Here is a 17,950-nt window from a genome sequence, read left to right on the forward strand (position 1 = left end):
GTCCTAGACAAGGCCTAAAAACCAACACGAGGTTGATCCCCGGAACATCCTGTCTAGGACTAGCAAACGACACCCTACGCGCCGCTGGATCCTCCAACCCTTTGTAAGGCCTAACTATTGCGGATATTAAACTAATCCTTGAAGAACAAGGAGCAATCGTAACGGATCGGATCTACTAAACAATGATCAAGCGGGGTGCCGCCCTTACACCCGTGACGGGCGTAAGGGCGGCTAGATGCCTAAGGGTTGCACGACGATAGCATATGATACGAAGAACAATGCTAACCCTAAAACATCTATGATAACTACGTTGCTCGCCATCAAAAAGGCTTCGGCACGAGCAACGCATGGGGACGAATAAACGTGCGCTGCCTAGATCGCAAGATGCGATCTAGGCAGCATGGTGCTTACCCGGAAGAAACCCTCGAGACGGGGGAGTTGGCGATGCGCCGAGATTGGTTGTGGTAAACGTTGGTTGTTGTTTATTCCATAAACCCTAGATACATATTTATAGTCCAGGGGACTTTCTAATTCAGGCGTGCACCTAACCGTGCACGGGTAAAACTCTAACTTCTAAACTAAGATACGATCTACTATAATACAGATACACGGGCAATTTAGCCCAAACTTGGTATACAAGGCCGATTCATGTATTTCTTCCATGTATATTCTTCAAGCCCATCTCCAGTCGCGGCCCACCTCTGATCCGGTCAAATTCTGGTGATAACACATGCCCCCCTGGTTTTGGAAATGACATTTCCAAAATCATTACGCTTTTCTTTCGTCGGGTCATGTCGTGGCAGAGCAGAACTGCCGCGGAATCTTCCATCATTTCGCCTCGCCTCCTGGGCTTCTCTGCACGAATTGATAATTTCGGCATAACGTCCTCGAGAACCGTCATGGCATTAAATCTCCACTACACCCCCTTTATTTATCTGTGCCGAACGGTACGCCACTTCATCCCCTTGCTCTGTTCTGTCCACCAGCGTCCAAAAAACCCTCTTCCCCTGTAGCAATGTCTTCCTCTTCCTCTTCAGGCCTCCCTCTCCAATCCTCGCCGAAAAGCAAGAATGAAGACGAACTCCACTCCGGGGCGAAACCCATATCCTCCGACAAGGAGGAGAAAAAAGGAGAGGTAGCGAAGACAACGGCCTCCCCCTCCACCAGACTCCCGCCGAAGAAGCGCTCCCGCATGTGGACGGACAGCGAGGACGAGGATGATGACGAGGAAGGAGAAGAGGAGGAGGAGGAGGATGATTCCTCCTCTTCCGCTGGGTACCCGCCGACGAAGCGCTTCCGCGCATGGGCGGACAGCAAGGATGATGATGATGACGAGGAAGAAGAAGCTCCGGCCGAAGGCTGGGGCAGCAGCGGCGAGGAATTCTCCGGCAGTAGCACCGACGGCGACGCCAACGACGATGCTAGCGAGGATTAGTAGTGTAGGATTAGTAATCCCTGAGCAATCGGCTCTTCTTTTGCTGCTCTTCGTTGTAAAAATCCTCTCCTATTAATGAAGAAGACTTTTCCTTGACTTGATTTTATTTCCCTTAGTGCTGATTCTGCCGATTGTTAGTTTGATCAACACTCAATGAGCCGATAGCAACGCATCGGTCTCTCATAATCCGACCTTCATCACGGGGTGATTGTGAACTTGGTCAATGCTCAATAAGCCGATGTCATATCCTTCATCTCTCCGACCAATGAGCTTGAGTTCTGCTGGATCACCGCCCTTGAAGAAAATCGCGACGCAAAACTAGCCGATGGCCACCCCATCGGCTTCCAAAAACCGAGCATCCACTAGGCCAGCTGCCCCCCGAGCCTCAGACAAATGGACCTGAGCTCGATCATTGACCATAGTCGATCACCCCTCTTGCGTTGAAGGTTCTCGTGTCTTGAACGCGCAACTGGTAGATCCTGTGTCATTGTGCTAGAGTCGATGGTTATGCATCGGCTTTGTTCCTCATGAATTTTGAATTTTTTTTTACGGCCGATTTATGTATCGGCCCCCATACTTCAATACCCATCATCAAAGAATATCTTGAGCTGCTGGGCATTTGAAAGACACTTCTACTTCATATCCTCGTGTTTTATCTACCTAGGTGCCCCCCGAGCCGATTCTTTCAAGTCATTGAGGGTATCGGCTCTTCAGGTATTCCCTGTTGGATCAAATGTTGAACCCAGGCAGAATGTATGGTGAGGATAATTTTGGCCGATTGCTGGAATCGGCCTCCATGTTGTTTGCTCGATGAAGGTTTTGTAATGTTCCTCCATAAATCCTTGGGGCCGATCACCTGGATCGGCATCGCCACGTTTGTTCATCGATGTTGCTTTTGTTACACGGTCAGGCCGGTGGATAAAACCAACCTAACCCCGTCCTTTGTCACGTCGATGCGCTCGCAGTTGTCCAATCCTGGAGCACTAAACTCCGTTGGAAGATTGGAGACCATGTTTGTGCCAGCCGATGTCTCAGCATCGGCTTTCTTTTGTCTGGGACTCCACTCTTTCCTTTGTGGCCGACCTTCTTCGTCCAGGGTTCGCTGAATTTTGGCGGCCAGATCAGGCCGCGCCTTCCTTAACGTGTGAAGGTATAACCTTTCAGCTTCCTCCAACCCACGTAGTCGCTCAACCCTTCGCTTTTGGGAACGGCTGAGCCCATCAGGGCACCACCTTGGCCGATGATACCTGTCTTCTTCTTCATCATCGTCCTCTAGTTCCTCGAGATCTTCTACCTGAGAGGACTCAGCGTGCTTGTTCCGAGGCGGGAGAGGCCCTAGACGTTTGAACACGGACACGTTAGCTGCATCCTTCTTCTTTTGTTTGCATTCTGGGCAGTTGCCGATCATAGGCAATCGGCTCATTCCTGAATCCCAGCGATGTACCGAAGAAGGGGCAGTCCCGAGTGCCTATCCACGTCGTCTTGCTCTCCCGACTTTTCCTTGGCGTGGCGCTCATATCGCTCCTCGTCGCGATCATGCCGACGACGTCTCCTGTCGTCCCTAGCCAGACGATCTTTTTCATCATCGTCGTTGTGTCGTCGGCGTTGGTCATATTGACCCACATACTTGTTGAGGAGGTGATCAGAGAGAGGTCGTTGATATCTTACGTTCCTCACCTCTCCCTCTGTGATGTAGCGCTTGCCGTCGTGACGGAGCCGATCGCGAGGAGCGGCTCCCTCTGTGTCCTTGCTATGAGAGCAGCTGCCCTCATCTCCGTCCTTACCAGAGTGGTGCCCAGGTCCTACCATGTTGATATTGCATGAGTAATCTGGTTGGCACCCTCCGGGGTAAGTGCACTCCACCATGTTAACGGCGGGGAAGGGGTGTGTGTCGACCTTCATGGCATACTGGTTGAAAATTAGCCGCCCTTTTTCTATCGCCATTTGGATCTGCTGACGCCACACCCTACAGTCGTTAGTGGCGTGGGTGAACGTGTTATGCCACTTGCAGTATGGCTTTCCGTTCAGCTCCTGCACCGTGGGGATCTTGTGGCCTTTGGGTACCTTTAGCTGCTTCTCGTTGAGTAAGAGGTCGAAAATCTGCTCAGCTTTGGTCACGTCGAAGTCGAACCCTTTTGGAGGACCATGTGGCTTAACCCACTTACAGGACACGGGGCTTGCCGTCCGAGTCCATTCAGCCACTGCTACCTCTTGATCTCCCGCAGCACCTTCATCCTCGTCTGCCTCAACCAGGACCACCGCACGCTTGAATTTGTCCTAGTAAACCTCTGGGTGGCGCTGTTCATACGGCGACAGCTTCGCACCATGTGCGCCAATGAAGGGTAGTCCGCTTGGGAGGCCACGTCCTTGATCGATGATGAGAGACCCACCACCGCCAACTCGACTGCTTCTTTTTCACTTACGTGAACCGAATAGCATCGGTTCCTAATAGTCCTGAAGCGCTGGATGTATTCTGACACTGTTTCCCCGCGCTTCTGTCGTATTTGTGCAAGATCGGCAATGCCAGCCTCGGAAGCCTCTGAGTGATACTGTATGTGGAACTGCTCTTCCAACTGCTTCCAAGTCCGGATTCAGTTCGGTGGCAGCGATGTGTACCACCCGAAAGCCGATCCTGTGAGGGACTGTGCGAAGAACCTCACATGCAGCTCGTCTGATGCTGAGATCGTGCCCGAGCTGTGCCAAATATCGGCTCACATGCTCGATGGAGCTGGAACCATCCGATCCACTAAACTTTGTGAAGTCGGGGAGCCGATATTTGGGTGGTAGCGGGATCAATTCGTACTCGTTGGGGTACGGCTTGGTATAGCCGATTGTCCTCCTTTTCGGCATCATGCCGAACTGGTCTTTCGAGAATTGTACAAATCTGATCCGCGGCGATGGGCGAAGGCGTTGAACCACGAAGATTCGCCGGGGTGGCATACTTAGCCAGCCATGCTTGCTTTTCCAGCTCCGAGCCAACTGCAGGAGCTGAGCTGCGGAGGTTTGTCGGAGTGGCGTACTTAGCTAGCCACGTACGCTTCTCAATATCCGCTCCCGACGTTCCTCCTCGCTGTTCCGAAGTCCCTGCTTGTTGCAGCCTGGTTCGAGAGTGCCCGATTCATCGCGGTCCGGCACGTATGCGCATGTGTATCCGTGCGGGATCTCCTTGGGCGCCTCATGTAGGAATTGGTAGTCACTAGGGTCACCACCAATCTTGTAGACGACGTAGGCCGATGAGTTCAGCACTTCTGGTGCTGCCAACGCGAACGGCAGCGGTGGACGAGAATGGAGTGGCATCTCTCCTTGGTAAGTCCCCAGAGCTGGTCCTGACGGAGAGTACTGATGGCTCATGATTTCCTGGATCACGCGAAGAGCGACACGCTCCAAAGTGTTCACCAGGCTCTCAGAATGGCAGTGCAGCGAATGAGCCACCATGAAGTTGATCTCCTGACGCAGCGACCTGGTGCATTCTTCTGACGGGGCGGACAGGTCACTCCATCGAGCGCGCCTTCATGTGAGAACCCTTTCCACCTGATGCCATGCGAGCGGGTTCTGTGAAAAGAGCCGATGAGGTCGGCTTCGAGGACTGCTTTGATCTCGTCATGCTTCTTCTTGAGCTCGTCAGTCAGATCCTCGTACTTGACCGGAGTGCCTTCCGCCATCTCAGATGTAGATGGCGATGCGGTGGATGTCGATGTTGGTCCCACCGGGCGTGCCAGAATGTGTTGCGGTCAGAAACCCACCGGCGGGCAGCGACGGGCAACACCGTATAGCCGGGAATCTCCCAGGACTGCGGCTGGCCCTGGTCCCTCCGAGCGACGGCCCGCAAAGCCTTCGCGCACACGTCCGATGCTGATGCAAGGGCGTGCCACCTGACCTATACCTGGTCGGGAAGGTGTTGGATGATGCCTCGCTTAGTTTCCTGCATGGCATACACGTAAACGTTAAATACGAGCCTCGATCGGCTCTCAGGTTATCCTGTGAATCGGCTCAAAGAGCTGATCCACCCATGATTCGTACAAGGTGTACGAATATATGGTGGTCCTGCTTGATCAAGATAAAGCTAAAGCGATCTACGATGATTTAAGGTTTTCACCGCATAATCGGATCATCCTACTCACGATTGGGCCTCGCGGCCACGCACGGTGATCGTGAGCCGGTCCTAGACAAGGCCTAAAAACCAACACGAGGTTGATCCCCGGAACATCCTGTCTAGGACTAGCAAACGACACCCTACGCGCCGCTGGATCCTCCAACCCTTTGTAAGGCCTAACTATTGCGGATATTAAACTAATCCTTGAAGAACAAGGAGCAATCGTAACGGATCGGATCTACTAAACGATGATCAAGCGGGGTGCCGCCCTTACACCCGTGACATGCGTAAGGGCGGCTAGATGCCTAAGGGTTGCACGACGATAGCATATGATACGAAGAACAATGCTAACCCTAAAACATCTATGATAACTACGTTGCTCGCCATCAAAAAGGCTTCAGCACGAGCAACGCATGGGGGATGAATAAACGTGCGCTGCCTAGATCGCAAGATGCGATCTAGGCAGCATGGTGCTTACCGGGAAGAAACCCTCGAGACGGGGGAGTTGGCGATGCGCCGAGATTGGTTGTGGTGAACGTTGGTTGTTGTTTATTCCATAAACCCTAGATACATATTTATAGTCCAGGGGACTTTCTAGTTCAGGCGTGCACCTAACCGTGCACGGGTAAAACTCTAACTTCTAAACTAAGATATGATCTACTATAATACAGATACACGGGCAATTTAGCCCAAACTTGGTATACAAGGCCGATTCATGTATTTCTTCCATGTATATTCTTCAAGCCCATCTCCAGTCGCGGCCCACCTCTGATCCGGTCAAATTCTGGTGATAACATTGCTACAGTAGTAAAAAGCACCTTGACTCAAATATAAAACAAAAATTGCAGAAATAAAATAATGGGTTGTCTCCCATAAGCGCTTTTGTTTAACGCCTTTCAGCTAGGCGCAGAAAGTGTAAATCAAGTAACATCAAGAGAAGAAGCATCAACATCATAACTTGTTCTAATAATAGAATCAAAAGGCAACTTCATTCTCTTTCTAGGGAAGTGTTCCATACCTTTCTTAAGAGGGAATTGATATTTAATATTTCCTTCTTTCATATCAATAATAGCACCAATTGTTCGAAGAAAGGGTCTTCCCAAAATAATAGGACAAGATGCATTGCATTCAATATCCAAGACAACAAAATCAACGGGGACAAGGTTATTGTTAACCGTAATGTGAACATTATCAATCCTCCCCAAAGGTTTCTTTATAGAATTATCAGCAAGATTAACATCCAAATAACAATATTTCAAAGGTGGCAAGTCAAGCATATCATAGAGTTTCTTAGGCATAACAGAAATACTTGCACCAAGATCACATAAAGCATTACAATCAAAATCATTTACCTTCATTTTAATGATGGGCTCCCAACTATCTTCTAACTTCCTAGGAATAGAAGCTTCAAGTTTTAATTCCTCTTCTCTAGCTTTAATGAGAGCATTTGTAATATGTTTTGTAAAGGCCAAGTTTATAGCACTAGAATTAGGGCTTCTAGCAAGTTTTTGCAAGAACTTAATAACTTCAGAGATATGAAAATTATCAAAATCAAAACCATTATGATCTAAAGCAATGGGATCATTGTCCCCAATACTCTGAAAAATTTCAGCACTTTTATCACAAACATTTTCAGCAGTTTCAGGCAGTTTTGCATGCTTTGTATTAGAAGTAGAAACATTGCCAACACCAATTATTTTACCATTGATAGTAGGAGGTTTAGCAACATGTGAAGCATCAACATTACTAGTGGTGGTAATAGTCCAAACTTTAGCTACATTATTCTCTTTAGCAAGTTTTTCTTCTCTTTCCCACCTAGCATGCAATTCGACCATCATTCTAATATTGTCATTAATTCGAACTTGTATAGAGTTTGCTGTAGCAAATGACTTAATATCTTTATCTTCATTAGGCATACTTTCAATTTTAAAAGATCAACATCAGTAGCAAGACTATCAACCTTAGAAGTAAGAACATCAATTTTACCAAGCTTTTCTTCAACAGATTTGTTAAAAGCAGTTTGTGTACTAAGAAATTCTTTAAGCATGACTTCAAGACAAGAGGGTACACTCCTACTATTGTTGTAAGAATTAACATAAAAATTACCATAACCATTACCATTATTAGAAGGATATGGCCTATAGTTGTTACCAAAATTATTCCTATAAGCATTGTTGTTGAAATTATTACTTTTAATGAAGTTCACATCAACATGCTCTTCTTGAGCAACCAATGAAGCTGAAGGAACATTATTAGGATCAACATTAGATCTACCATTAACAAGCATAGACATAATAACATCAATCTTATCACTCAAGGAGGAAGTTTCTTCAACAAAATTTACCTTCTTACCTTGAGGAGTCCTTTCATTGTGCCATTCAGAGTAGTTGATCATCATATCATCAAGAAGCTTTGTTGCAGCACCCAAAGTGATGGACATAAAAGTACCTCCAGCAGCTGAATCCAATAGGTTCCTTGAAGAAAAATTTAATCCTGCATAAAAGGTTTGGATGATCATCCAAGTAGTTAGTCCATGGGTAGGGCAATTCTTTACCAAAGATTTCATTCTTTCCCATGCTTGGGCAACATGTTCATTATCCAATTGCTTAAAATTCATAATGCTACTTCTCAAAGATATAATTTTAGCAGGAGGATAATATCTTCCAATGAAAGCATCTTTACATTTAGTCCATGAATCAATACTATTCTTAGGCAAAGATAGCAACCAATCTTTAGCTCTTCCTCTTAAGGAGAAAGGAAACAATTTCAGTTTTATAATATCTCCATCTACATCCTTATACTTTTGCATTTCACAAAGTTCAAAAAAATTATTAAGATGGGCAGCAGCATCATCAGTACTAACACCAGAAAATTGCTCTCTCATAACAAGATTTAGTAAAGCAGGTTTAATTTCATAAAATTCTGTTGTAGTAGCAGGTGGAGCAATAGGAGTGCATATGAAATAATTATTATTGGTGCTAGTGAAATCACACAACTTAGTGTTCTCAGGAGTATTCATTTTAACAATAATAAAAATAAGTAAAGCAAACTGAATTAAATAAAGTAAAACAACTAACTAATTTTTTTGTGTTTTTGATATAAAGAAAGCAAACAAGACAGAAAATAAAGTAAAGCAAGACAATAAACAAAGTAAAGAGATTGGGTGTGAGAGACTCCCCTTGCAGCGTGTCTTGATCTCCCCGGCAACGACGCCAGAAAAATAGCTTGATGACGCGTGAAGCACACGTCCGTTGGGAATCCCAAGAGGAAGGTGTGATGCGTACAGCAGCAAGTTTTCCCTCAGTAAGAAACCAAGGTTATCGAACCAGTAGGAGATGAAGGCCACGTGAAGGTTGTTGGCGAAGGAGTGTAGTGCGGCGCAACACCAGGGATTCCGGCGCCAACGTGGAACCTACACAACACAATCAAAATACTTTTCCCAAACTTAACAGTGAGGTTGTCAATCTCACCGGCTTGCTGTAAACAAAGGATTAAACGTATGGTGTGGAGAATGATGTTTGTTTGCAAAGAACAACAGAGAACAATGATTGCAGCAGATTGTATTTCAGATGCAAAAGAATGGACCGGGGTCCACAATTCACTAGTGGTGTCTCTCCAATAAGATAAATAACATGTTGGGTGAATAAATTACAGTTGGGCAATTGACAAATAGAGAGGGCATAACAATGCATATACATATCATGATGACTACTATGAGTTTTACTTAGGGCATTACGACAAAGAACATAGACCGCTATCCAGCATGCATCTATATCTGCCTAAAAAGTCCACCTTCGGGTTAGTATCCGCACCCCTTCCAGTATTAAGTTGCAAACAACAGACAATAGCATTAAGTACTGTGTGTAATGTAAACAATACAAATATCCTTATACAAAACATTGATGTTTTATCCCTAGTGGCAACAGCACATCCACAACCTTAGAACTTTCTGTCACTATCCCAGATTCAATGGAGGCATGAACCCACTATCGAGCATAAATACTCCCTCTTGGAGTCACAAGTATCAACTTGGCCAGAGCCTCTACTAGCAACGGAGAGCATGCAAGATCACAAACAACACATATATGATAGATCGATAATCAACTTGACATAGTATTCCATATTCATCGGATCCCAACAAACACAACATGTAGCATTACAAATAGATGATCTTGATCATGATAGGCAGCTCACAAGATCTAAACATGATAGCACAAGAGGAGAAGACAACCATCTAGCTACTTCTATGGACCCATAGTCCAAGGATGAACTACTCACGCATCAGTCCGGAGGCGGGCATGGTGATGTAGAGCCCTCCGGTGATGATTCCCCTCTCCGGCAGGGTGCCGGAGGCGATCTTCAGAACCCCCCGAGATGAGGTTGACGGCGGCGGCGTCTCTGGAACTTTTCTCGTATCGTGGCTCTCGGTACTAGGTTTTTCGCAACGGAAGGATTATATAGGCGAAGGGGCAGAGTCGGGGGACGCTCGAGGGGCCCACCCCATAAGGCGGCGCAGCCAGGGGTGGGGTCGTGCCCCCCTATGGTGTGGCCGCCTCGTCGCCCCTCTTCGTCTCCTCTTCGGACTTCTGGAAGGCTCCGTGGAAAATAAGACCGTGGGCTTTTGTTTCGTCCAATTCTGAGAATATTTCCTGTGTAGGATTTCTGAAACCAAAAACAGCAGAAAACAGGAACTAGCGCTTCGGCATCTTGTTAATAGGTTAGTACTGGAAAATACATCAAAATGATGTAAAGTGTATATAAAACATGTGAGTATTGTTATAAAACTAGCATGGAACATATTAAATTATAGATACGTTTGAGACGTATCATTCTCCCCCGAGGCTGAGGGCTTTACCGGTAGCTATGTGGTCTATCTATCTCTCCATGTATGATCTTTATGTGATCATGAGCTTTGTAATCTGGTTGAATAAGTAGATGTTATGCTTCAACTATTGTGCTACTCAAGTGGTTTTATTATGTGATCTCCGTGGACACCTTGTCCAACGGTGTGAAGGTGACAGTTTGCACACCTTGTTTGTTTCTTATGCTTAATTTATAGAAATACTTATGAATTGTGGTGACTAGTTAGTACCATCTTTGTATGCTCAAAGTGACGGCGTGGGGTGTCCATAGATTGGGAATGCGAACTTTAAGGAATGCTTATGCAGACCTACGCAATGAATTTGTGTTTATTATCAAAACGGAGAGTGGTTCAGAGTAGCGTAGTGAAGTGATAATATCTATGTATTCAATTACGGTATCATTGTTGAAAGTGTCCACTAGTCAAAGTATGATCCCTAGGCCTTGTTTCTAAGCATTAAAACACCGTTTACAACCAGTTCTGCTACATGTTTGTCAGCTGCTATTATTATTTCAGATTGCAATTACTACTCATAATCATCCATATTACTTGTATTTCACTATCTCTTCGCCGAACTAGTGCACCTATACACCTGAAAAGTGTATTGGGTGTGTTGGGGACACAAGAGACTTCTTGTATCGTAATTGTAGGGTTCCTTGAGAGGGATATCTTTGACCTCTACCTCCCTGAGTTCGATAAACCTTGGGAGATCCACTTAAGGGAAACTTGTTGCTGTTCTACAAACCTCTGCACTTGAAGGACCAACACTGTTGATACGTCTCCGACGTATCGATAATTTCTTATGTTCCATGCCACATTATTGATGATATCTACATGTTTTATGCATACTTTATGTCATATTTATGCATTTTCCGGCACTAACCTATTAACGAGATGCCGAAGAGGCAGTTGCTGTTTTCTGCTGTTTTTGGTTTCAGAAATCCTAGTAAGGAAATATTCCCGGAATTGGACGAAATCAACGCCCAGGGGCCTATTTTGCCATGAAGCTTCCAGAAGACCGAAGAGAAGACGAAGTGGGGCCACGGGGCGCCGCCACACTAGGGCGGCGCGGCCCAAAGGGGGCCCACGCGGCCCTGCTGTGTGGGGCCCCCATGACGCCTCTTGACCTGCCCTTCCGCCTACTTAAAGCCTCCGTCGCGAAACCCCCAGTACCGAGAGCCACGATGCAGAAAACCTTCCAGAGACGCCGCCGCCGCCAATCCCATCTCGGGGGATTCAGGAGATCGCCTCCGGCACCCTGCCGGAGAGGGGAATCATCTCCCGGAGGAATCTTCACCGCCATGGTCGCCTCCGGAGTGATGAGTGAGTAGTTCACCCCTGGACTATGGTTCCATAGCAGTAGCTAGATGGTCATCTTCTCCTTATGTGCTTCATTGTCGGATCTTGTGAGCTGCCTAACATGATCAAGATCATCTATCTGTAATGCTATATGTTGTGTTTGTCGGGATCCGATGGATAGATAATACTATGTTATGTTGATTATCAATCTATTACCTAAGTGTTGTTTATGATCTTGCATGCTCTCCGTTATTAGTAGAGGCTCGGCCAAGTTTTTACTCTTAACTCCAAGAGGGAGTATTTATGCTCGATAGTGGGTTCATGCCTCCATTAAATGCGGGACGATGACAGAAAGTTCTAAGGTTGTGGATGTGCTGTTGCCACTAGGGATAAAACATTGATGCTATGTCCGAGGATGTAGTTATTGATTACATTACGCACCATACTTAATGCAACTGTCTGTTGTTTGCAACTTAATACTGGAAGGGGTTCGGATGATAACCTGAAGGTGGACTTTTTAGGCATAGATGCATGCTTGGATAGCGGTCTATGTATTTTGTCGTAATGCCCAATTAAATCTCACTATACTTATCATATCATGTATGTGCATGGTTATGCCCTCTCTATTTGTCAATTGCCCGACTGTAATTTGTTCACCCAACATGCTATTTATCTTATGGGAGAGACACCTCTAGTGAACTGTGGACCCCGGTCCTATTCTTTACATCTGAAATACAAATCTGCTGCTATTGTTCTTTACTGTTCTTTGCAAACAAATATCATCATCCACACTATACATCTAATCCTTTGTTACAGCAAGCCGGTGAGATTGACAACCTCACTGTTTCGTTGGGGCAAAGTACTTTGGTTGTGTTGTGCAGGTTCCACGTTGGCGCCGGAATCCCTGGTGTTGCGCCGCACTACATCCCGCCGTCATCAACCTTCAACGTGCTTCTTGGCTCCTCCTGGTTCGATAAACCTTGGTTTCTTTCTGAGGGAAAACTTGCTGTTGTGCGCATCATACCTTCCTCTTGGGGTTCCCAACGAACGTGTGTATTACACGCCATCAAGCAATATTTTTTGGCGCCGTTGCCGGGGAGATCAAGACACGCTGCAAGGGGAGTCTCCACAATCCAATCTCTTTACTTTGTTTTTGTCTTGCTTTATTTTATTTACTTTCTTGTTTGCTGCATTATATCAAAACACAAAAAAATTAGTTGCTAGTTTTACTTTATTTACTGTCTTGTTCTCTATATCAAAAACACAAAAAAATTAGTTACTTGCATTTACTTTTTGTTTATTTCACCATGTTTCCTTCTAAGTACACTCTAAAAGACATACCGGTAGGACGTGGGTCTATAATTGGGAGAGATAATATAGAAGATTTTTTCACTCATGTTAGTACCACTGAAGATTTTGAAGATAGACAGTTGGTAGAACTTGCTCCTACTTATGAAATTGCTGCTGCTTCTTTAGTTCACATGTTGGAAACTAAATTTGTTAATCTTAATCCTATAATCCAACACATGTTTCTCACACTCGGTGATATGGAAGAAGGGGAAAAGAAAGATTTTGTTTTAGAAACCCTTCTTAAAGAATTTGGAGGTGTAGCAAGAGAGGCTAGAAAGGTCTTTACTAAATAAAATATGCTTGGCTCTTATACCAATTTTGTTAGTATCCTTGAAAAGATGGACATGGAGAGAGTTAGGTACACTAATAATATTAATGATGGTGGGAAGATTAAGACAACAATACCTTGTAAGCTCCTGGGAATGAATGACGCTCTAGAGAATAACTATGGTTGGCTTGTCCCTGAAAATTTGTTTGACGAGGGTAGCAAACCTAAGAATAATGAAAAGGGAGCCTCTGAAACTCATATAGATAAGATAAAATGCATAGTTGAGAAAACTCCCAACACCTATGTTGATACTTCTTCTCTTGATAACCCTTGATATACACTTTCTACGCCTAGCTGAAAGGCGTTAAAGAAAAGCGCTTATGGGAGACAACCCATGTTTTTACTACAATACTTTTATTTTATATTTGAGTCTTGGAAGTTGTTACTACTGTAGCAACCTCTCCTTATCTTAGTTTTGTGCATTGTTGTGCCAAGTAAGGTCGTTGATAGTAAGGTTCATACTAGATTTGGATTACTGCGCAGAAACAGATTTCTTTGCTGTCACGAATTTAGACCTGCCTCTCTGTAGGTAGCTCATAAAAATATTCCAATTTACGTGCGTGATCCTCAGATATGTACGAAACTTTCATTCAATTTGGGCATTTTCATTTGAGCAAGTCTGGTGCCTCAATAAAATCCATCTTTACGGACTGTTCAGTTTTGACAGATTCTGCCTTTTATTTCGCATTGCCTCTTTTGCTATGTTGGATGAATTTCTTTGTTCCATTAATGTCCAGGTAGCTTTGTGCAATGTCCGGAAGTGTTAAGAATGATTATGTCACCTCCGAACATGTAAATTTTTATTATGCACTAACCCTCTAATGAGTTGTTTCGAGTTTGGTGTGGAGGAAGTTTTCAAGGATCAAGAGAGGGAGATGATACAATATGATCAAGGAGAGTGAAAGCTCTAAGCTTGGGGATGCCCCGGTGGTTCACGCCTGCATATTTTAAGAAGAATAAAGCGTCTAAGCTTGGGGATGCCCAAGGCATCCCCTTCTTCATCGACAACATTATCAGGTTCCTCCCCTGAAACTATATTTTTATTCCATCACATCTTATGTGCTTTGCTTGGAGCGTCGGTTTGTTTTTGTTTTTGTTTTTGTTTGAATAAAATGGATCCTAGCATTCATTGTGTGGGAGAGACACGCTCCGCTGTTGCATATGGACAAATATGTCCTTAGGCTTTACTCATAGTATTCATGGCGAAAGTTGAATCTTCTTCGTTAAATTGTTATATCGTTGGAATCAGGAAATGCTACATGTAGTAATTCTAAAATTTCTTGAACAATTTGATACTTGGCAATTGTTGTGCTCATGTTTAAGCTCTTGCATCATATACTTTGCACCTATTAATAAAGAAATACATAGAGCTTGCTAAAATTTGGTTTGCATAATTGGTCTCTCTAAAGTCTAGATAATTTCTAGTATTGAGTTTTGAACAACAAGGAAGACGGTGTAGAGTCTTATAATGTTTTCAATATGTCTTTTATGTGAGTTTTGCTGCACCGGTTCATCCTTGTGTTTGTTTCAAATAACCTTGCTAGCCTAAACCTTGTATTGAGAGGAATACTTCTCATGCATCCAAAATCCTTGAGCCAACCACTTTGCCATTTGTGTCCCCCATACCTACCTACTACATGGTATTTCTCCACCATTCCAAAGTAAATTGCTTGAGTGCTACCTTTAAAATTTCCATTCTTTACCTTTGCAATATATAGCTCATGGGACAAATAGCTTAAAAACTATTGTGGTATTGAATATGTACTTATGCACTTTATCTCTTATTAAGTTGTTTGTTGTGCGATAACCATGTTCCTGGGGACGCCATCAACTACTCTTTGTTGAATATCATGTGAGTTGCTATGCATGTCCGTCTTGTCCGAAGTAAGGGAGATTTACCACTCATTTAATGGTTAGAGCATGCATAATGTTAGAGAAGAACATTGGGCCGCTAACTAAAGCCATGAATCATGGTGGAAGTTTCAGTTTTGGACAAATATCCTCAATCTCATATGATAACATTAATTGTTGCTACATGCTTATGCATTAAAGAGGAGTCCATTATCTGTTGTCTATGTTGTCCCGGTATGGATGTCTAAGTTGAGAATAATCAAAAGCGAGAAATCCAAATGCGAGCTTTCTCCTTAGACCTTTGTACAGGCGGCATAGAGGTACCCCTTTGTGACACTTGGTTAAAACATGTGTATTGCGATGATAATCCCGGTAATCCGAGCTAATTAGGACAAGGTGCGGGCACTATTAGTATACTATGCATGAGGCTTGGAACTTGTAAGATATAATTTACATGATACATATGCTTTATTACTACCGTTGACAAAATTGTTTCTTGTTTTCAAAACCAAAGCTCCAGCACAAATATAGCAATCAATGCTTCCCTCTGCGAAGGGCCCTTTCTTTTACTTTTATGTTTAGTCAGTTCACCTATCTCTCTCCACCTCAAGAAGCAAACACTTGTGTGAACTGTGCATTGATTCCTACATACTTGCATATTGCACTTGTTATATTACTTTACATTGATAATATCCATGAGATATACATGTTATAAGTTGAAAGCAACCGCTGAAACTTAATCTTCCTTTGTGTTGCTTCAATACATTTACTTTGATTTATTGCTTTATGAGTTAACTCTTATGCAAGACTTATTGATGCTTGTCTTGAAAGTACTATTCATGAAAAGTCTTTGCTTTATGATTCATTTGTTTACTCATGTCATTACCATTGTTTTGATCGCTGAATTCATTACATATGCTTACAATAGTATGATCAAGGTTATGATGGCATGTCACTCCATAAATTATCTTTGTTATCGTTTACCTTCTCGGGACGAGCAGGAACTAAGCTTGGGGATGCTGATACGTCTCCGACGTATCGATAATTTCTTATGTTCCATGCCACATTATTGATGATATCTACATGTTTTATGCATACTTTATGTCATATTTATGCATTTTTCGGCACTAACCTATTAACGAGATGCCGAAGAGCCGCTTGTCGTTTTCTGCTGTTTTTGGTTTCAGGAATCCTAGTAAGGAAATATTCTCGGAATTGGACGAAATCAACGCCCAGGGGCCTATTTTGCCACGAAGCTTCCAGAAGACCGAAGAGAAGACGAAGTGGGGCCACGGGGCGCCGCCACACTAGGGCGGCGCGGCCCAAAGGGGGCCCGCGCGGCCCTGCTGTGTGGGGCCCCCGTGACGCCTCTTGACCTGCCCTTCCGCCTACTTAAAGCCTCCGTCGCGAAACCCCCAGTACCGAGAGACACGATGCGGAAAACCTTCCAGAGACGCCGCCGCCGCCAATTCCATCTCGGGGAATTTAGGAGATCGCCTCCGGCACCCTGCCGGAGAGGGGAATCATCTCCCGGAGGAATCTTCACCGCCATGGTCGCCTCCGGAGTGATGAGTGAGTAGTTCACCCCTGGACTATGGGTCCATAGCAGTAGCTAGATGGTCGTCTTCTCCTTATGTGCTTCATTGTCGGATCTTGTGAGCTGCCTAACATGATCAAGATCATCTATCCGTAATGCTATATGTTGTGTTTGTCGGGATCCGATGGATAGAGAATACTATGTTATGTTGATTATCAATCTATTACCTAAGTGTTGTTTATGATCTTGCATGCTCTCCGTTATTAGTAGAGGCTCGGCCAAGTTTTTACTCTTAACTCCAAGAGGGAGTATTTATGCTCGATAGTGGGTTCATGCCTCCATTAAATGCGGGACGAGTGACGAAAGTTCTAAGGTTGTGGATGTGCTTGTTGCCACTAGGGATAAAACATTGATGCTATGTCCGAGGATGTAGTTATTGATTACATTACGCACCATACTTAATGCAATTGTCTCGTTGTTTGCAACTTAATACTGGAAGGGGTTCGGATGATAACCTGAAGGTGGACTTTTTAGGCATAGATGCATGCTGGATAGCGGTCTATGTACTTTGTCGTAATGCCCAATTAAATCTCACTATACTTATCATATCATGTATGTGCATGGTTATGCCCTCTCTATTTGTCAATTGCCCGACTGTAATTTGTTCACCCAACATGCTATTTATCTTATGGGAGAGACACCTCTAGTGAACTGTGGACCCCGGTCCTATTCTTTACATCTGAAATACAAATCTGCTGGTATTGTTCTTTACTATTCTTTGCAAACAAATATCATCATCCACACTATACATCTAATCCTTTGTTACAGCAAGCCGGTGAGATTGACAACCTCACTGTTTCGTTGGGGCAAAGTACTTCGGTTGTGTTGTGCAGGTTCCACGTTGGCACCGAAATCCCTGGTGTTGCGCCGCACTACATCCCGCCGCCATCAACCTTCAACGTGCTTCTTGGCTCCTCCTGGTTCGATAAACCTTGGTTTCTTTCTGAGGGAAAACTTGCTGCTGTGCGCATCATACCTTCCTCTTGGGGTTCCCAACGAACGTGTGTATTACACGCCATCAACTGTCTACAAGAAAAGAAGAGTGCGTAGACATCATGAACCACATGGTGGTAGCGGTGCACCCTCATCCATCCATTGAATTATCCTATAGTGTATTTTGGACCTTCGATCTAAAG

Source organism: Lolium rigidum, chromosome 4, assembly GCF_022539505.1.
Source record: "Lolium rigidum isolate FL_2022 chromosome 4, APGP_CSIRO_Lrig_0.1, whole genome shotgun sequence".
Classification (NCBI taxonomy): domain Eukaryota; kingdom Viridiplantae; phylum Streptophyta; class Magnoliopsida; order Poales; family Poaceae; genus Lolium; species Lolium rigidum.